The following is a 19,197-nucleotide window of genomic DNA, read 5'->3' as shown; positions in this document are numbered from 1 at the left end:
GAACAGGGAGCTCAGTTTGTAGTTGGTGCCTTCAGTAGCAGGCCAATTAACAGGGGCCTGCCTCAGGCAGCCTATTCTTAGCTATTAATTTTGACAAGAAAAGAAGAACTTGTTTTATGAGAATCTACAAGGGCTGCAGCAGGCTAGGTCTAATAGACATCTTTACTGCAGCTTCATCACTCCCAGCGGCGCTGTATACTCCCGTGCCCTGGTTGCTGGGTCACTGCAGCGGAGGCTCCGGTTTCATCCTAAGGTCAGTCACACACACACCACCCTTCCGGATCACGAGGCCGCTGCTGAAGGGGAGCGAGGCCGTAGGGGGTGGGCCGTGTGCGCACTGCGGTGGACACTGATTACTGGGCAGCCGCTCCACTAGCCACCAGGTACAGTTAAGGAGCACAGGTCTGGGGGTTTTTCTCCTATATTAACCCAATTTTGTACTGCCCGCAGCGCATTGTGATAGGTAATAGGGCCTGATTCAGGTTGGATTGCAATCACAATAAGCGATCCAACTGCAAAAATTGCTAAGAGCATACGCATGTGCCTGCATTTTCTGCGGCACCCCGCAGAGAATGTGATCGCCTCTGCCTGTCAATCGGGGCGGGGAAGGGGGGGAGAGGTGGGTCTGCAACACTCCATTTCCAAGTCAGGGATGGAGCGGTGCGGGGGCAAGGCTTCAAAATGGGGTCTGCAACGGAGGAGACACAGGGGGCGTGGTCACAGCGACTGTATGACATCACATTCAGCCGCTGTGATCACAAAAATGGTGGCGGCTTCCTGCGCGCACATACAGTCTGCACCAGCAGGAGCCTACACCATTTTTTATGATCACGCTGAACTGCAGTGCGACTGCAATTACAGCATGGTCAAGAAGGGAGGCGTCATGCTGGGTGGCCATGCCCTGTCACTTTGCAGGAGCCAGCACCGCTCACACACTAGTCCCCGGGTGCAGCCCCCAACCCCCGGGACACCCGGAGCAACAAAATGTAGATTCAGGCCACCAGGCCACGCCCCTACCTATGAAACCATACCTCCTTTTTACCATTGCACTGCTTATCTGCGCGCACTGCATTACAATCTCCCTCGCCACCTCTCTGGGTGTCACCAGTGATAGTGACACCTCTGCCATGCTTGTAGCAGCTGGTCCTAAGATCTACGCCTCAAACCCTGAGTGTTTGCCCTTGTGACTTGTTGATCATCATAGCGAAGCAGATGCTTACAGAAAACTGCAGGGGCTTAGATTGAAAATAAAAAAATTGATAGGGTATAAGGTAGAGAGGAGCGGGTTCGGTTCTCCGAGAACCGAATTCCCCACGAACTCCACGTGGTTTACACTGGTCCGAGGCAGGCTCGGTTGTTCCCGCCTGACTCGGAAAACCTGAACAAGGGAAAATGTCATCATCCCGCTGTCGGATTCTCGCGAGATTCGGATTCCATATAAAGAGCTGCGCGTTGCTGCCATTTTTACTCGTGCATTGAAGAGAGAGCGGAGAGGACGTGGCTATGTTCTCTCAGTGGAAATCTCAATATCAGTGCTCAGTATCAGTGGTTACTTATTGCTGCTCAGTAATACTAGTAGTGTGTCTCTCCTGCTCAGTGTCAGTTCTCAGTAGTATCCTCATCAGTGCTCAGTATCACTGTTCATTGTCTTGTGCTGCATTGTGTTGCTCAGCATAATACAGTACATTACTAATAGTCCAGTGCTGCATCTTGCTGCTCAGTGTCAGTTCTAGTATCCTCATCAGTGCTCACTATCACTGCTCATTGCATTGTGGTGTTCTGTATACTACAATAACATAGTAATATAGTAACATAGTTTTTGAGGTTGAATAGAGGCAAATTGCCCATCGTGTTCAACCTGTTTTAAGTTGTGATGATTCTACATACTTGCTGAATAATGTTTTATGACTAGTTAGCTACTATAACTCATGTTACCCCCGGATTAACCATGTTGATATTTTAAGTATTATAACCTTGGATAGCTTTTTCATTCAGAAATGTATCCATTCCTTTTTTAAATCCAATTACAGAGTCCGCCATTACCACCTTCCCTGGCAGGGAATTCCACATCCTGATTGCCCTAACAGTGAAGAAACCTTTCCTCCATTGCGTTCTGAACTTTCCTCCAGTCGCAGCGAGTGACCACGTGTTCTTTTAATAAATAATTCCTCTGATAACTCTTTGTTATGTATCTTTACATATTTGAAGATATTAATAATATCTCCTCTTAGGCACCTCTTTTCTAGTGTATAAATATTCAGCCTAGTAAGTCTTTCCTTATAGTCCAGTACTTTAAGGCCTTTAATCAATTTAGTCTTCAGGATCTCTGACACTTCCATGAGCAGCAGAGTAGTGCAATGGAAGCATGCTGGGCCCATAACCCAGAGGTCGATTGATCGAAACTATCCTCTGCTATGTGCATTTTTTTTTTTATAATTAAAGTAATCAAAAACTGGGATTGATATTTTGGCACTTTTATTTTTACTTAAAGTACAATAACTTTTATCATTTTAATTTGTTTTAATAGTATATTGACAGCATTGTTTTCTTTAAAAAATCCACTTAATTTTCTTTACCCTATTACTGAAATGGTAATTGACAAAAACAAACTACATTGTCACCAGAAGAGCAATGCAAAATGTACAAGTGATATATGAAAATCATCTTCCATCTTGAATTTCAATGATGCATTGGGACAACAATTTGTGAGAAACATCTTCACCCATAAAGAAAGATTTTCTTAATTCCTTACCTGTGTGCTGATTAGATATCACCTTGTTTTCACATTAAACAGACTTCCCCATGAGGAAGCAGCAAGGATGCAGTGACGTTTCCTGGTGTCAACCTGTATTATTTCAGTAGACATTGAAATGAGGATGCATCTTTGATGCCTTTCCAATGAAGCAAGTTTAATTCAGTAATAGGTGAAAAACCATTCCTACAAAGGTGTTAATCAGAGACTTGGCTTTGTGGACACTTTTCAGAGAGCAAATTTGTTAGCATAAACATAAAATCAGAAAATGAAGAGCTGTTTAATCACTCAATTGGACTTTTCTGCCAGCATAATTTTTTTTCTCTGCAACTCACTGCTAAATTGTGCTTCCTAGCTGTTTTTTTTATAAAATCACTTAATCAAATCTAACTCTGATTACATCAGAGAAGGCCAGGTACCCTACACCATAAGGGGGGTTTTTGAAATTTTGACTTGTCTACTTAAAGATCACCAAAATCTGATTACAAGGTCAATTACATCCCTGGGTGGGATTGAACCACCAACCTTTTGGTTAATAGCCAAACATGCTAACCGATTGCGCCACAGAGACACCTTGCGAAAGTCAATACTGACAAAGGCTAATAAGCATTCATCTAGAACGTTTCCTAGAAAAACTTTAAAAAGTCAATAATCTGGAGAATTTTTGTAAGAAACACATTGGTACTTTCCCATGATGAGTGAGTGCTTCAGGATTTCTTGCACTTACATGGGCTATTAACCAAAAGGTTGGTGGTTCAATCCCACCCAGGGATGTAATTGACCTTGTCATCAGATTTTGGTGATCTTTAAGTAGACAAGTCAAAATTTCAAACCCCCTCTTATGGTGTAGGGTACCTGGCCTTCTCTGACGTAATCAGAGTTAGATTTAATTAAGTGATTTTATAAAAAACAGCTAGGAAGCACAATTTAGCAGTGGGTTGCAGAGAAAAAAATAACATTTTAAACCTACCGGTAATTTTTTTTTCTCGTAGTCCGTAGAGGATGATGGGGACTCCGTAAGGACCATGGGGGATAGACGGGCTCCGCAGCAGACATGGGCACTTTAAGAAAGACTTTAGATCTGGGTGTGCACTGGCTCCTCCCTCTATGCCCCTCCTCCATACCTCAGTTAGAGAAACTGTGCCCAGAGGAGACGGACAGTACGAGGAAAGGATTTTTGTTAATCCAAGGTCAAGATTCATACCAGCCACACCAATCACACCGTATAACTTGTGATATACTACCCAGTTAACAGTATGAAAACAACATAGCATCAGTCCAAGACCGATGAAAACTAACATATAACCCTTATGTAAGCAATAACTATATACAAGTCTTGCAGAAGTAGACCGCACTTGGGACGGGCACCCAGCATCCTCTACGGACTACGAGAAAAAGATTTACCGGTAGGTTTAAAATCTTATTTTCTCTTACGTCCTAGAGGATGCTGGGGACTCCGTAAGGACCATGGGGATTATACCAAAGCTCCCAAACGGGCAGGAGAGTGCGGATGACTTTGCAGCACCGATTGAGCAAACAGGAGGTCCTCCTCAGCCAGGGTATCAAACTTATAGAACTTTGCAAAGGTGTTTGAACCAACTTTGACCCACTGCTTGGATGACATCACCATATGCAAATCCATCTGCGGCAGGCCTTCCCCCAGGAATGCTTGCACTAGTTGTTGCATTTGGTTTGTTGTTTGGGGGTGCTTCAGTATTAGGCAGCCTTCTGCCCTCCCATGTTCATCTGAAAATATGTGTTCTCCCTGCAGTTGTTGTCCCCAGATGAGAGTTCCCTTGTGCTGCCTCAGTTGAATCTCCTTTACTTGACAGAGATGTGCCTGAGCAGCGGCCCTCCCCAGCCCTATCCCAAATCATACTTATTTTGCATAGGAGATACCATGGTCATGAAGATTGTTCTCCCAGGGTTAGGTTAATTCATTGCATTCTGGGTATGCTGACCCCTGTGATTTCCCCAAATGTGGGAAACTCAACTGCATTATTTGTGGTAGTGGGGGACTGTGTTTGTGCTTTCCTCTGGTCAGCTCTGGTAAAAGTCAGATTTCTTTGTCTCAGATCTTCCTCTAGCCTTGTTCTTCTTTCGAGAGTTCCCTTGTGCTGCCTCAGTTGGATCTCCTTCACTTGACAGGGGGGTGCCCGAGCAGCGACCCTCCCCAGCTCTAGCCCAACTCCTACTTACCTGCCAGGTGAGATACTATGATCATGAAGATGCTTCTCCCAGGGCAAGGCTCACCCATTGCACTCTGGGTGTGCTGCCCCTGCGATTTCCCCAAATGTGGGAAACTTGACTGCATAATTTGTGTTTCCCCTGGTCGGCTCTCATATAATTCAGATCTCTTTGTCTCAGGTCTCTCTCCAGCCTAGTTTGCTGTCTGTTTCCACTTCTTTTTTCTTGAGCCCCTCCCTTCTATACCCTTGTGCACTATCCTGACTTCTCCCGTCTGCTTACTTTGTGCCTTCCAACGCACAATACAAACTACAGGTAGTGCTGCAGGGCCCACACCCTTTTACTTGCTTTACAGAGCAGCTCTGGAGCTGTTACAGTGCCCAGCTGCTGCAAGAAATCAGCTTGAATGCTTCAGGGGCTGGGGCATAGCCAACATGAGCCCCACACCGAAGGAGGGTGGAGGTGTTTAATGCGAACTAGGGGTCATCCAAGCGCCGCAAAAGGCCGCCATGCCCTGCACACCCCTTTATTCTTTTCATATGCAGACGAGGGTTGAAGCCAACTTTGACCCACTGCTTGGATGACATCACCATATTCAAATCCATCTGCTGCAGGCCTTCCCCCAGGAATGCTTGCACTAGTTGTTGCATTTGGTTTGTTGTTTGGGGGTGCTTCAGTATTAGGCAGCCTTCTGCCCTCCCATGTTCATCTGAAAATATGTGTTCTCCCTGCAGTTGTTGTCCCCAGATGAGAGTTCCCTTGTGCTGCCTCAGTTGAATCTCCTTTACTTGACAGAGATGTGCCTGAGCAGCGGCCCTCCCCAGCCCTATCCCAAATCATACTTATTTTGCATAGGAGATACCATGGTCATGAAGATTGTTCTCCCAGGGTTAGGTTCATTCATTGCATTCTGGGTATGCTGACCCCTGTGATTTCCCCAAATGTGGGAAACTCAACTGCATTATTTGTGGTAGTGGGGGACTGTGTTTGTGCTTTCCTCTGGTCAGCTCTGGTAAAAGTCAGATTTCTTTGTCTCAGATCTTCCTCTAGCCTTGTTCTTCTTTCGAGAGTTCCCTTGTGCTGCCTCAGTTGGATCTCCTTCACTTGACAGGGGGGTGCCCGAGCAGCGACCCTCCCCAGCTCTAGCCCAACTCCTACTTACCTGCCAGGTGAGATACTATGATCATGAAGATGCTTCTCCCAGGGCAAGGCTCACCCATTGCACTCTGGCTGTGCTGCCCCTGCGATTTCCCCAAATGTGGGAAACTTGACTGCATAATTTGTGTTTCCCCTGGTCGGCTCTCATATAATTCAGATCTCTTTGTCTCAGGTCTCTCTCCAGCCTAGTTTGCTGTCTGTTTCCACTTCTTTTTTCTTGAGCCCCTCCCTTCTATACCCTTGTGCACTATCCTGACTTCTCCCATCTGCTTACTTTGTGCCTTCCAACGCACAATGCAAACTACAGGTAGTGCTGCAGGGCCCACACCCTTTTACTTGCTTTACAGAGCAGCTCTGGAGCTGTTACAGTGCCCAGCTGCTGCAAGAAATCAGCTTGAATGCTTCAGGGGCTGGGGCATAGCCAACATGAGCCCCACACCGAAGGAGGGTGGAGGTGTTTAATGCGAACTAGGGGTCATCCAAGCGCCGCAAAAGGCCACCATGCCCTGCACACCCCTTTTTTCTTTTCATATGCAGACGAGGGTTGAAGCCAACTTTGACCCACTGCTTGGATGACATCACCATATGCAAATCCATCTGCTGCAGGCCTTCCCCCAGGAATGCTTGCACTAGTAGTTGCATTTGGTTCGTTGTTTGGGGGTGCTTCAGTTTTAGGCAGCCTTCTGCCCTCCCATGTTCATCTGAAAATATGTGTTCTCCCTGCAGTTGTTGTCCCCAGATGAGAGTTCCCTTGTGCTGCCTCAGTTGAATCTCCTTTACTTGACAGAGATGTGCCTGAGCAGCGGCCCTCCCCAGCCCTATCCCAAATCATACTTATTTTGCATAGGAGATACCTTGGTCATGAAGATTGTTCTCCCAGGGTGAGGTTCATTCATTGCATTCTGGGTATGCTGACCCCTGTGATTTCCCCAAATGTGGGAAACTCGACTGCATTATTTGTGGTAGTGGGGGACTGTGTTTGTGCTTTCCTCTGGTCAGCTCTGGTAAAAGTCAGATTTCTTTGTCTCAGATCTTCCTCTAGCCTTGTTCTTCTTTCGAGAGTTCCCTTGTGCTGCCTCAGTTGGATCTCCTTCACTTGACAGGGGGTGCCCAAGCAGCAATCCTCCACAGCTCTAGCCCAACTCCTACTTACCTGCCAGGTGAGATACTATGATCTTCACTGTTAGGGCAATCAGGATGTGGAATTCCCTGCCAGGGAAGGTGGTAATGGCGGACTCTGTAATTGGATTTAAAAAAGGAATGGATACATTTCTGAATGAAAAAGCTATCCAAGGTTATAATACTTAAATTATCAACATGGTTAATCCGGGGGTAACATGAGTTGTAGTAGTTAACTAGTCATAAAACATTATTCAGCAAGTATGTAGAATCATCACAACTTAAAACAGGTTGAACACGATGGGCAATTTGCCTCTTTTCAACCTCAAAAACTATATTACTATATGTTACTATATTACTATGTTACTGTAGTATACAGAACACCACAATGTAATGAGCAGTGATAGTGAGCACTGATGAGGATACTAGAACTGACACTGAGCAGCAAGATGCAGCACTGGACTATTAGTAATGTACTGTAGTATGCTGAGCACCACAATGCAGCACAAGACAATGAGCAGTGATACTGAGCACTGATGAGGATACTACTGAGAACTGACACTGAGCAGGAGAGACACACTACTAGTATTACTGAGCAGCAATAAGTAACCACTGATACTGAGCACTGATATTGAGATTTCCACTGAGAGAACATAGCCACGTCCTCTCCGCTCCCTCTTCAATGCACGAGTAAAAATGGCGGCAACGCGCAGCTCTTTATATGAAATCCGAATCTCGCGAGAATCCGACAGCGGGATGATGACATTTTCCCTTGTTCAGGTTTTCCGAGTCAGGCGGGAACAACCGAGCCTGCCTCGGACCAGTGTAAACCACGTGGAGTTCGTGGGGAATTCGGTTCTCGGAGAACCGAACCCGCTCCTCTCTACCTTATACCCATATATTTTTTTATTTTCAATCTAAGCCCCTGCAGTTTTCTGTAAGCATCTGCTTCGCTATGATGATCAACAAGTCACAAGGGCAAACACTCAGGGCTTGAGGCGTAGATCTTAGGACCAGCTGCTACAAGCATGGCAGAGGTGTCACTATCACTGGTGACACCCAGAGAGGTGGCGAAGGAGATTGTAATGCAGTGCGCGCAGATAAGCAGCGCAATGGTAAAAAGGAGGCATGGTTTCATAGGTAGGGGCGTGGCCTGGTGGCCTGAATCTACATTTTGTTGCTCCGGGTGTCCCGGGGGTTGGGGGCTGCACCCGGGGACTAGTCTGTGAGCGGTGCTGGCTCCTGCACAGTGACAGGACATGGCCACCCAGCATGACGCCTCCCTTCTTGACCAATCTGTAATTGCAGTCGCACTGCAGTTCAGCGTGATCATAAAAAATGGTGTAGCCTCCTGCTGGTGCAGACTGTATGTGCGCGCAGGAAGCCGCCACCATTTTTGTGATCACAGCGGCTGAATGTGATGTCATACAGCCGCTGTGACCACGCCCCCTGTGTCTCCTCCGTTGCAGACCCCATTTTGAAGCCTTGCCCCCGCACCGCTCCATCCCTGACTTGGAAATGGAGTGTTGCTGACCCCCCTCTCCCCCCCTGCCCCGATTGACAGGCAGAGGCGATCGCATTCTCTGCGGGGTGCCGCAGAAAATGCAGGCACATGCGTATGCTCTTAGCAATTTTTGCAGTTGGATCGCTTACTGTGATTGCAATCCAACCTGAATCAGGCCCTATTACCTATCACAGTGCGCTGCGGGCAGTACAAAATTGGTTTAATATGGGAGAAAAAACCCCAGACCTGTGCTCCTTAACTGTACCTGGTGGCTCGTGGAGCGGCTGCCCAGTAATCAGTGTCCACGCCAGTGCGCACACGGTCCACCCCCTACGGCCACGCTCCCCTTCATCAGCGGCCTCGTGATCCGGAAGGGCGGTGCGTGTGTGACTGACCTTAGGAAGAAACCGGAGCCTCCGCTGCAGTGACCCAGCAACCAGGGCACGGGAGTATACAGCGCCGCTGGGAGTGATGAAGCTGCAGTAAAGATGTCTATTAGACCTAGCCTGCTGCAGCGCTTGTAGATTCTCATAAAAAAAGTTCTTATTTTCTTGTCAAAATTAATAGCTAAGAATAGGCTGCCTGAGGCAGGCCCCTGTTAAGTGGCCTGCTACTGAAGGCACCAACTACAAACTGAGCTCCCTGTTCATGGAAGCGGGGTTATAGAGGAGAATGCGCTGAGCATCTTGGGAACAGTCAAAAGCTTTGAGCCGGTTGGTGCCTCAGATCAAGATCCTACTCTACACCCCAATGTGAATCCTTGTGGAGTCCAGTGTACCCCACAGAAGAAATTAATGTGTCACACCCATTGGCAGCAACCTTAGAATAGCTGCTGACGGGCACAATTGAGAAAGGAAGGGGGGGGGACATTTGAATCCAGCACATAGATGCAATTCAAATATGTAATTTGAACCTTCCTATTTTAAAATATAATGGATGAACTTCACCCTGTGATAACAATCTTCATGATATAGAGATCTCATATGCAAAATAAGTATGAGTTGGGATAGGGCTGGGGAGGGTGGCTGCTCGGGCAAGCCCCTCCCCCGTCAAGTTAAGGAGATTCAACTGAGGAAGCACAAGGGAACTCTCGTCTGGGGACAACAACTGCAGGGAGACCACATTTTTTCAGATGAACATGGGAGGGCGGAAGGCTGCCTAATACTGAAGCACCATCAAATATCAAACCATATGCAATAACTAGTACAAGCATTCCTGGGGGAAGGTCTGCAGGAGACGAATTTGCATACGGTGATGTCATCCAAGCAGTGGGCCAAAGTTGGCTGGAACCCTCATCTGCATATGAAAAGAGAAAAGGGTTATGCAGGGCATGGCGGCCTTTTGCGGCGCTTGGATGACCCCTAGTTCGCATTAAACACCTCCACCCTCCTTCGGTGTGGGGCTCATGTTGGCTATGCCCCAGCCCCTGAAGCATTCAAGCTGATTTCTTGCAGCAGCTGGGCACTGTAACAGCTCCAGAGCTGCTCTGTAAGGCAAATAAAAGGGTGTGGGCCCTGCAGCACTACCTGTAGTTCGCATTGTGCGTTGGAAGGCACAAAGTAAGCAGACGGGAGAAGTCAGGATAGTGCGCAAGGGCATAGAAGGGAGCGGCTCAAGAAAAGAGAAGTGGAAACAGACAGCAAACTAGGCTGGAGAGAGACCTGAGACAAAGAGATCTGAATTATACGAGAGCCGACCAGGGGAAACACAAATTATGCAGTCAAGTTTCCCATATTTGGGGAAATCGCAGGGGCAGCACACCCAGAGTGCAATGGTTGAGCCTTGCCCTGGGAGAAGCACCTTCAAGATCATAGTATCTCACCTGGCAGGTAAGTAGGAGTTGGGCTAGAGCTGGGGAGGGTCGCTGCTCGGGCACCCCCCTGTCAAGTGAAGAAGATCCAACTGAGGCAGCACAATGGAACTCTCGAAAGAAGAACAAGGCTAGAGGAAGATCTGAGACAAAGAAATCTGACTTTTACCAGAGCTGACCAGCGGAAAACACAAACACAGTCCCCAACTACCACAAATAATGCAGGCGAGTTTCCCACATTTGGGTAAATCACAGGGGTCAGCATACCCAGAATGCAATGAATGAACCTCACCCTGGGTGAACAATTTTCATGACCATGGTGTCTCCTATGCAAAATAAGTATGATTTGGGATAGGGCTGGGGAGGGCCGCTGCTCAGGCACATCTCTGTCAAGTAAAGGAGATTCAACTGAGGCAGCACAAGGGAACTCTCATATGGGGACAACAACTGCAGGGAGAACACATATTTTCAGATGAACATGGGAGGGCAGAAGGCTGCCTAATACTGAAGCACCCCCAAACAACAAACCAAATGCAACAACTAGTGCAAGCATTCCTGGGGGAAGGCCTGCAGCAGATGGATTTGCATATGGTGATGTTTTCCAAGCAGTGGGTCAAAGTTGGCTTCAACCCTCATCTGCATATGAAAAGAGAAAAGGGGCGTGCAGGGCATGGCGGCCTTTTGCGGTGCTTGGATGACCCCTAGATCGCATTAAACACCCCCACCCTCCTTTGGTGTGGGGCTCATGTTGGCCATGCCCCATCCCATGAAGCATTCAAGCTGATTTCTTGCAGCAGCTGGGCACTGTAACAGCTCCAGAGCTGCTCTGTAAGGCAAGTAAAAGGGTGTGGGCCCTGCAGCACTACCTGTAGTTTGCATTGTGCATTGGAAGGCACAAAGTAAGCAGACGGGAGGAGAAGTCAGGATAGTGCACAAGGGTATAGAAGGGAGGGGCTCAAGAAAAAAGAAGTGGAAACAGAGAGCAAACTAGGCTGGAGAGAGACCTGAGACAAAGAGATCTGAATTATACGAGAGCCGACCAGAGGAAACACAAATTATGCAGTCAAGTGTCCCACATTTGGGGAAATCGTAGGAGCAGCACACCCAGTGTGCAATGGGTGAGCCTTGCCCTGGGAGAAGCACCTTCCTGATTATAGTATCTCACCTGGGTGTGCTGCCCCTGCGATTTCCCCAAATGTGGGAAACTTGACTGCATAATTTGTGTTTCCCCTGGTCGGCTCTCATATAATTCAGATCTCTTTGTCTCAGGTCTCTCTCCAGCCTAGTTTGCTGTCTGTTTCCACTTCTTTTTTCTTGAGCCCCTCCCTTCTATACCCTTGTGGACTATCCTGACTTCTCCTCCTGTCTGCTTACTTTGTGCCTTCCAATGCACAATGCAAACTACAGGTAGTGCTGCAGGGCCCACACCCTTTTACTTGCCTTACAGAGCAGCTCTGGAGCTGTTACAGTGCCAAGCTGCTGCAAGAAATCAGCTTGAATGCTTCAGGGGCTGGGGCATGGCCAACATGAGCCCCACACCGAAGGAGGGTGGGGGTGTTTAATGCGAACTAAGGGTCATCCAAGCGCCGCAAAAGGCCGCCATGCCCTGCATACCCCTTTTCTCTTTTCATATGCAGATGAGGGTTCCAGCCAACTTTGGCCCACTGCTTGGATGACATCACTATATGCATATCCGTCTTCTGCAGACCTTCCCCCAGGAATGCTTGTACTAGTTGTTGCATTTGGTTTGTTGTTTGGGGGTGCTTCAGTATTAGGCAGCCTTCTGCCCTCCCATGTTCATCTGAAAATATGTGTTCTCACTGCAGTTGTTGTCCCCAGATGAGAGTTCCCTTGTGCTGCCTCAGTTGAATCTCCTTTACTCTAAAACTTGTAAAACTTAGCAAAAGTGTTTACTAAATAGCTGCTCGGCAAAGTTGCAATGCCGAGACTCCCCGACCAGCTGCCCAGGATGAACCCACCTTTCTAGTAGAATGGGTCTTCACCTAATTCAGTAACGGCAATCCTGCCGTGGAATGAGCATGCTGAATCTTACCACAGATCCAGCGCATAATTGTCTACATGGAAGCAGGACACCCAATCCTGTTGGGAGCATACAGGACAAACAGAGCCTCTGTTTTCCTAATCTGAACCGTTCTGGTGACATAAATTTTCAAAGTTCTGACCACAGCCAGAGACTTTGACTCAACGAAGGTGTCAGTGGCCAAAGGCACCATGTGGAAAGATGAACCACCTTCGGCAGAAATAGTTGACGTGTCCTCAATTCTGCTCTATCTTCATGAAATATCAAATAAAGGCTCTTGTGATACTGCATGGTTTGTACTGTTTTCCATGTGCTCCCAGATCTTTCAAGCAAGAAGCATGGTCAAGAAAGTTCTGTTTGAAAAGAAACAACATTTACTGTCATTGTTATAGAATTTGGGAGAAAAAACAAGAAGAAATCTGCACTGTTGACGCACTGGACAGAATGAATGAATCATAAAATATAACCTTTATTAAGTATGTATTAAAATTGGATAAATATTAATATTATTATCCCAAACTGCAGTGAAACATAAAGGTTAAAATCACAGAACTAACATACATGTGCATAAGAAGAATAAAGAGATGTGAAAAAAAGGTTTAAAAAGCGTGTCCGTGTGTGATTATTTTTGAAGGCACAACCCTGGCGAGGTTGTTTATATAGATATATATGTTGCTAATAATCACTTTCTAGCGTAATGTTATTAAATAGCTGTTAGTATCTATGTCATCAGGTACCACTGGGTCGTATCCTATATACTCCTGTGGGAAACTTGACTGCATAATTTGTGTTTCCCCTGGTCGGCTCTCGTATAATTCAGATCTCTTTGTCTCAGGTCTCTCTCCAGCCTAGTTTGCTGTCTGTTTCCACTTCTCTTTTCTTGAGCCGCTGCCTTCTATGCCCTTGTGCACTCTCCAGACTTCTCCTGTCTGCTTACTTTGTGCCTTCCAACGCACAATGCAAACTACAGGTAGTGCTGCAGGGCCCACACCCTTTTACTTGCCTTACAGAGCAGCTCTGGAGCTGTTACAGTGCCCAGCTGCAGCAAGAAATCAGCTTGAATGCTTCAGGGGCTGGGGCATAGCCAACATGAGCCCCACACCGACGGAGGGTGGAGGTGTTTAATGCAAACTAGGGGTCAGCCAAGCGCCGCAAAAGGCCGCCATGCCCTGCATGCCCCTTTTCTCTTTTCATATGCAGACGAGGGTTGAAGCCAACTTTGACCCACTGCTTGGATGACATCACCATATGCAAATCCATCTGCGGCAGGCCTTCCCCCAGGAATGCTTGCACTAGTTGTTGCATTTGGTTTGTTGTTTGGGGGTGCTTCAGTATTAGGCAGCCTTCTGCCCTCCCATGTTCATCTGAAAATATGTGTTCTCCCTGCAGTTGTTGTCCCCAGATGAGAGTTCCCTTGTGCTGCCTCAGTTGAATCTCCTTTACTTGACAGAGATGTGCCTGAGCAGCGGCCCTCCCCAGCCCTATCCCAAATCATACTTATTTTGCATAGGAGATACCATGGTCATGAAGATTGTTCTCCCAGGGTTAGGTTCATTCATTGCGTTCTGGGTATGCTGACCTCTGTGATTTCCCCAAATGTGGGAAACTCAACTGCATTATTTGTGGTAGTGGGGGACTGTGTTTGTGCTTTCCTCTGGTCAGCTCTGGTAAAAGTCAGATTTCTTTGTCTCAGATCTTCCTCTAGCCTTGTTCTTCTTTCAAGAGTTCCCTTGTGCTGCCTCAGTTGGATCTCCTTCACTTGACAGGGGGGTGCCCGAGCAGCGACCCTCCCCAGCTCTAGCCCAACTCCTACTTACCTGCCAGGTGAGATACTATGATCATGAAGTTGCTTCTCCCAGGGCAAGGCTCACCCATTGCACTCTGGGTGTGCTGCCCCTGCGATTTCCCCAAATATGGGAAACTTGATTGCATAATTTGTGTTTCCCCTAGTCGGCTCTCATATAATTCAGATCTCTTTGTCTCAGGTCTCTCTCCAGCCTAGTTTGCTGTCTGTTTCCACTTCTTTTTTCTTGAGCCCCTCCCTTCTATACCCTTGTGCACTATCCTGACTTCTCCTCCTGTCTGCTTACTTTGTGCCTTCCGATGCACAATGCAAACTACAGGTAGTGCTGCAGGGCCCACACCCTTTTACTTGCCTTACAGAGCAGCTCTGGAGCTGTTACAGTGCCAAGCTGCTGCAAGAAATCAGCTTGAATGCTTCAGGGGCTGGGGCATGGCCAACATGAGCCCCACACCGAAGTAGGGTGGGGGTGTTTAATGCGAACTAAGGGTCATCCAAGCGCCGCAAAAGGCCGCCATGCCCTGCATACCCCTTTTCTCTTTTCATATGCAGATGAGGGTTCCAGCCAACTTTGGCCCACTGCTTGGATGACATCACTGTATGCAAATCCGTCTTCTGCAGACCTTCCCCCAGGAATGCTTGTACTAGTTGCTGCATTTGGTTTGTTGTTTGGGGGTGCTTCAGTATTAGGCAGCCTTCTGCCCTCCCATGTTCATCTGAAAATATGTGTTCTCCCGGCAGTTGTTGTCCCCAGATGAGAGTTCCCTTGTGCTGCCTCAGTTGAATCTCCTTTACTTGACAGAGATGTGCCTGAGCAGCGGCCCTCCCCAGCCCTATCCCAAATCATACTTATTTTGCATAGGAGATACCATGGTCATAAAGATTGTTCTCCCAGGGTGAGGTTCATTCATTGCATTCTGGGTATGCTGACCCCTGTGATTTCCCCAAATGTGGGAAACTCAACTGCATTATTTGTGGTAGTGGGGGACTGTGTTTGTGTTTTCCTCTGGTCAGCTCTGGTAAAAGTCAGATTTCTTTGTCTCAGATCTTCCTCTAGCCTTGTTCTTCGAGAGTTCCATTGTGCTGCCTCAGTTTGATCTCCTTCACTTGACAGGGGGGTACCCGAGCAGCGACCCTCCCCAGCTCTAGCCCAACTCCTACATAACTGCCAGGTGAGATACTATGATCATGAAGGTGCTTCTCCCAGGGCAAGGCTCACCCATTGCACTCTGGGTGTGCTGCTCCTGCGATTTCCCCAAATGTGGGAAACTTGACTGCATAATTTGCGTTTCCCCTGGTCGGCTCTCGTATAATTCAGATCTCTTTGTCTCAGGTCTCTCTCCAGCCTAGTTTGCTGTCTGTTTCCACTTCTCTTTTCTTGAGCCGCTGCCTTCTATGCCCTTGTGCACTCTCCTGACTTCTCCTGTCTGCTTACTTTGTGCCTTCCAACGCACAATGCAAACTGCAGGTAGTGCTGCAGGGCCCACACCCTTTTACTTGCCTTTCAGAGCAGCTCTGGAGCTGTTACAGTGCCCAGCTGCTGCAAGAAATCAGCTTGAATGCTTCAGGGGCTGGGGCATAGCCAACATGAGCCCCACACCGACGGAGGGTGGAGGTGTTTAATGCGAACTAAGGGTCATCCAAGCGCCGCAAAAGGCCGCCATGCCCTGCATACCCCTTTTCTCTTTTCATATGCAGATGAGGGTTCCAGCCAACTTTGGCCCACTGCTTGGATGACATCACCGTATGCAAATACGTCTTCTGCAGACCTTCCCCCAGGAATGCTTGTACTAGTTGTTGCATTTGGTTTGTTGTTTGGGGTGCTTCAGTATTAGGCAGCCTTCTGCTCTCCCATGTTCATCTGAAAATATGTGTTCTCCCTGCAGTTGTTGTCCCCAGATGAGAGTTCTCTTGTGCTGCCTCAGTTGAATCTCCTTTACTTGACAGAGATGTGCCTGAGCAGCGGCCCTCCCCAGCCCTATCCCAAATCATACTTATTTTGCATAGGAGATACCATGGTCATGAAGATTGTTCTTCCAGGGTGAGGTTCATTCATTGCATTCTGGGTATGCTGACCCCTGTGATTTCCCCAAATGTGGGAAACTCGACTGCATTATTTGTGGTAGTGGGGGACTGTGTTTGTGCTTTCCTCTGGTCAGCTCTGGTAAAAGTCAGATTTCTTTGTCTCAGATCTTCCTCTAGCCTTGTTCTTTTTTTGAGAGTTTCCTTGTGCTGCCTCAGTTGGATTTCCTTCACTTGACAGGGGGGTGCCCGAGCAGCGACCCTCCCCAGCTCTAGCCCAACTCCTACTTACCTGCCAGGTGAGATACTATGATCAGGAAGGTGCTTCTCCCAGGGCAAGGCTCACCCATTGCACTCTGGGTGTGCTGCTCCTACGATTTCCCCAAATGTGGGACACTTGACTACATAATTTGTGTTTCCTCTGGTCGGCTACTCGTATAATTCAGATCTCTTTGTCTCAGGTCTCTCTCCAGCCTAGTTTGCTGTCTTTTTCCACTTCTCTTTTCTTGAGCCCCTGCCCTTGCCCTTGTGCACTCTCCTGACTTCTCCTGTCTGCTTACTTTGTGCCTTCCAACGCACAATGCAAACTACAGGTAGTGCTGCAGGGCCAACACCCTTTTACTTGCCTTACAGAGCAGCTCTGGAGCTGTTACAGTGCCCAGCTGCTGCAAGAAATCAGCTTGAATGCTTCAGGGGCTGGGGCATAGCCAACATGAGCCCCACACCGACGGAGGGTGGAGGTGTTTAATGCGAACTAAGGGTCATCCAAGCGCCGCAAAAGGCCGCCATGCCCTGCATACCCCTTTTCTCTTTTCATATGCAGATGAGGGTTCCAGCCAACTTTGGCCCACTGCTTGGATGACATCACCGTATGCAAATCCGTCTTCTGCAGACCTTTTCCCAGGAATGCTTGTACTAGTTGTTGCATTTGGTTTGTTGTTTGGGGGTGCTTCAGTATTAGGCAGCCTTCTGCTCTCCCATGTTCATCTGAAAATATGTGTTCTCCCTGCAGTTGTTGTCCCCAGATGAGAGTTCCCTTGTGCTGCCTCAGTTGAATCTCCTTTACTTGACAGAGATGTGCCTGAGCAGCGGCCCTCCCCAGCCCTATCCCAAATCATACTTATTTTGCATAGGAGATACCATTGTCATGAAGATTGTTCTCCCAGGGTGAGGTTCATTCATTGCATTCTGGGTATGCTGACCCCTGTCATTTCCCCAAATGTGGGAAACTCGACTGCATTATTTGTGGTAGTGGGGGACTGTGTTTGTGCTTTCCTCTGGTCAGCTCTGGTAAAAGTCAGATTTCTTTGTCTCAGATCTTCCTCTAGCCTTGTTCTTTTTTCGAGAGTTTCCTTGTGCTGCCTCAGTTGGATCTCCTTCACTTGACAGGGGGGTGCCCGAACAGCGACCCTCCCCAGCTCTAGCCCAACTCCTACTTACCTGCCAGGTGAGATACTATGATCAGGAAGGTGCTTCTCCCAGGGCAAGGCTCACCCAATGCACTCTGGGTGTGCTGCTCCTACGATTTCGCCAAATGTGGGACACTTGATTACATAATTTGTGTTTCCTCTGGTCGGCTCTCGTATAATTCAGATCTCTTTGTCTCAGGTCTCTCTCCAGCCTAGTTTGCTGTCTGTTTCCACTTCTCTTTTCTTGAGCCGCTCCCTTCTATGCCCTTGTGCACTATCCTGACTTCTCCCGTCTGCTTACTTTGTGCCTTCCAACGCACAATGCAAACTACAGGTAGTGCTGCAGGGCCCACACCCTTTTACTTGCTTTACAGAGCAGCTCTGGAGCTGTTACAGTGCCCAGCTGCTGCAAGAAATCAGCTTGAATGCTTCAGGGGCTGGGGCATAGCCAACATGAGCCCCACACCGAAGGAAGGTGGAGGTGTTTAATGCAAACTAGGGGTCATCCAAGCGCCGCAAAAGGCCGCCATGCCCTGCACACCCCTTTTTTATTTTCATGTGCAGACGAGGGTTGAAGCCAACTTTGACCCACTGCTTGGATGACATCACCATATGCAAATCCATCTGCTGCAGGCCTTCCCCCAGGAATGCTTGCACTAGTAGTTGCATTTGGTTTGTTGTTTGGGGGTGCTTCAGTGTTAGGCAGCCTTCTGCCCTCCCATGTTCATCTGAAAATATGTGTTCTCCCTGCAGTTGTTGTCCCCAGATGAGAGTTCCCTTGTGTTGCCTCAGTTGAATCTCCTTTACTTGACAGAGATGTGCCTGAGCAGCGGCCCTCCCCAGCCCTATCCCAAATCATACTTATTTTGCATAGGAGATACCATGGTCATGAAGATTGTTCTCCCAGGGTGAGGTTCATTCATTGCACTCTGGGTATGCTGACCCCTGTGATTTCCCCAAATGTGGGAAACTCGACTGCATTATTTGTGGTAGTGGGGGACTGCGTTTGTGCTTTCCTCTGGTCAGCTCTGGTAAAAGTCAGATTTCTTTGTCTCAGATCTTCCTCTAGCCTTGTTCTTCTTTCGAGAGTTCCCTTGTGCTGCCTCAGTTGGATCTCCTTCACTTGACAGGGGGTGCCCGAGCAGCAATCCTCCACAGCTCTAGCCCAACTCCTACTTACCTGCCAGGTGAGATACTATGATGTTCACTGTTAGGGCAATCAGGATGTGGAATTCCCTGCCAGGGAAGGTGGTAATGGCGGACTCTGTAATTGGATTTAAAAAAGTAATGGATACATTTCTGAATGAAAAAGCTATCCAAGGTTATAATACTTAAAATATCAACATGGTTAATCCGGGGGTAACATGAGTTATAGTAGCTAACTAGTCATAAAA

At 47.8% G+C, this 19,197-nt stretch overlaps 14 non-coding genes and 3 pseudogenes across 14 annotated transcripts; 14 read left to right on the top strand and 3 right to left on the bottom strand.

The window, feature by feature from the left end:
- Positions 1–4,627: 4,627 nt before the first annotated feature.
- Positions 4,628–4,791, top strand: LOC135032090 (U1 spliceosomal RNA). The gene has a single exon (XR_010227646.1). It is a non-coding gene; the product is annotated as a U1 spliceosomal RNA (small nuclear RNA).
- Positions 4,792–4,943: 152 nt separating this feature from the next.
- LOC135032005 (U1 spliceosomal RNA) lies at positions 4,944–5,085 on the top strand (annotated as a pseudogene).
- A 692-nt stretch (positions 5,086–5,777) lies between these two features.
- Positions 5,778–5,941, top strand: LOC135032071 (U1 spliceosomal RNA). The gene has a single exon (XR_010227628.1). It is a non-coding gene; the product is annotated as a U1 spliceosomal RNA (small nuclear RNA).
- Positions 5,942–6,093: 152 nt separating this feature from the next.
- Positions 6,094–6,235, top strand: LOC135032023 (U1 spliceosomal RNA; annotated as a pseudogene).
- Positions 6,236–6,927: 692 nt separating this feature from the next.
- Positions 6,928–7,091, top strand: LOC135032106 (U1 spliceosomal RNA). Its single transcript, XR_010227662.1, has one exon. It is a non-coding gene; the product is annotated as a U1 spliceosomal RNA (small nuclear RNA).
- A 3,303-nt stretch (positions 7,092–10,394) lies between these two features.
- On the bottom strand, positions 10,395–10,557 carry LOC135032029 (U1 spliceosomal RNA). Its single transcript, XR_010227595.1, has one exon. It is a non-coding gene; the product is annotated as a U1 spliceosomal RNA (small nuclear RNA).
- Positions 10,558–10,709: 152 nt separating this feature from the next.
- Positions 10,710–10,873, bottom strand: LOC135031982 (U1 spliceosomal RNA). Its single transcript, XR_010227555.1, has one exon. It is a non-coding gene; the product is annotated as a U1 spliceosomal RNA (small nuclear RNA).
- Positions 10,874–11,547: 674 nt separating this feature from the next.
- LOC135032050 (U1 spliceosomal RNA) lies at positions 11,548–11,703 on the bottom strand. Its single transcript, XR_010227607.1, has one exon. It is a non-coding gene; the product is annotated as a U1 spliceosomal RNA (small nuclear RNA).
- Positions 11,704–14,064: 2,361 nt separating this feature from the next.
- Positions 14,065–14,228, top strand: LOC135032116 (U1 spliceosomal RNA). The gene has a single exon (XR_010227672.1). It is a non-coding gene; the product is annotated as a U1 spliceosomal RNA (small nuclear RNA).
- Positions 14,229–14,380: 152 nt separating this feature from the next.
- LOC135032030 (U1 spliceosomal RNA) lies at positions 14,381–14,515 on the top strand (annotated as a pseudogene).
- A 702-nt stretch (positions 14,516–15,217) lies between these two features.
- Positions 15,218–15,381, top strand: LOC135032097 (U1 spliceosomal RNA). The gene has a single exon (XR_010227653.1). It is a non-coding gene; the product is annotated as a U1 spliceosomal RNA (small nuclear RNA).
- Positions 15,382–15,529: 148 nt separating this feature from the next.
- On the top strand, positions 15,530–15,692 carry LOC135032035 (U1 spliceosomal RNA). Its single transcript, XR_010227598.1, has one exon. It is a non-coding gene; the product is annotated as a U1 spliceosomal RNA (small nuclear RNA).
- A 670-nt stretch (positions 15,693–16,362) lies between these two features.
- Positions 16,363–16,526, top strand: LOC135032102 (U1 spliceosomal RNA). The gene has a single exon (XR_010227658.1). It is a non-coding gene; the product is annotated as a U1 spliceosomal RNA (small nuclear RNA).
- A 152-nt stretch (positions 16,527–16,678) lies between these two features.
- Positions 16,679–16,842, top strand: LOC135032019 (U1 spliceosomal RNA). The gene has a single exon (XR_010227586.1). It is a non-coding gene; the product is annotated as a U1 spliceosomal RNA (small nuclear RNA).
- Positions 16,843–17,510: 668 nt separating this feature from the next.
- LOC135032120 (U1 spliceosomal RNA) lies at positions 17,511–17,674 on the top strand. The gene has a single exon (XR_010227676.1). It is a non-coding gene; the product is annotated as a U1 spliceosomal RNA (small nuclear RNA).
- A 152-nt stretch (positions 17,675–17,826) lies between these two features.
- On the top strand, positions 17,827–17,989 carry LOC135032046 (U1 spliceosomal RNA). Its single transcript, XR_010227605.1, has one exon. It is a non-coding gene; the product is annotated as a U1 spliceosomal RNA (small nuclear RNA).
- A 671-nt stretch (positions 17,990–18,660) lies between these two features.
- LOC135031974 (U1 spliceosomal RNA) lies at positions 18,661–18,824 on the top strand. The gene has a single exon (XR_010227547.1). It is a non-coding gene; the product is annotated as a U1 spliceosomal RNA (small nuclear RNA).
- Positions 18,825–19,197: the final 373 nt, after the last annotated feature.

The sequence above is a fragment of the Pseudophryne corroboree genome, unplaced genomic scaffold, assembly GCF_028390025.1.
Source record: "Pseudophryne corroboree isolate aPseCor3 unplaced genomic scaffold, aPseCor3.hap2 scaffold_539, whole genome shotgun sequence".
Taxonomy (NCBI): domain Eukaryota; kingdom Metazoa; phylum Chordata; class Amphibia; order Anura; family Myobatrachidae; genus Pseudophryne; species Pseudophryne corroboree.
This window is presented reverse-complemented; position numbering and strand designations above follow the sequence as displayed.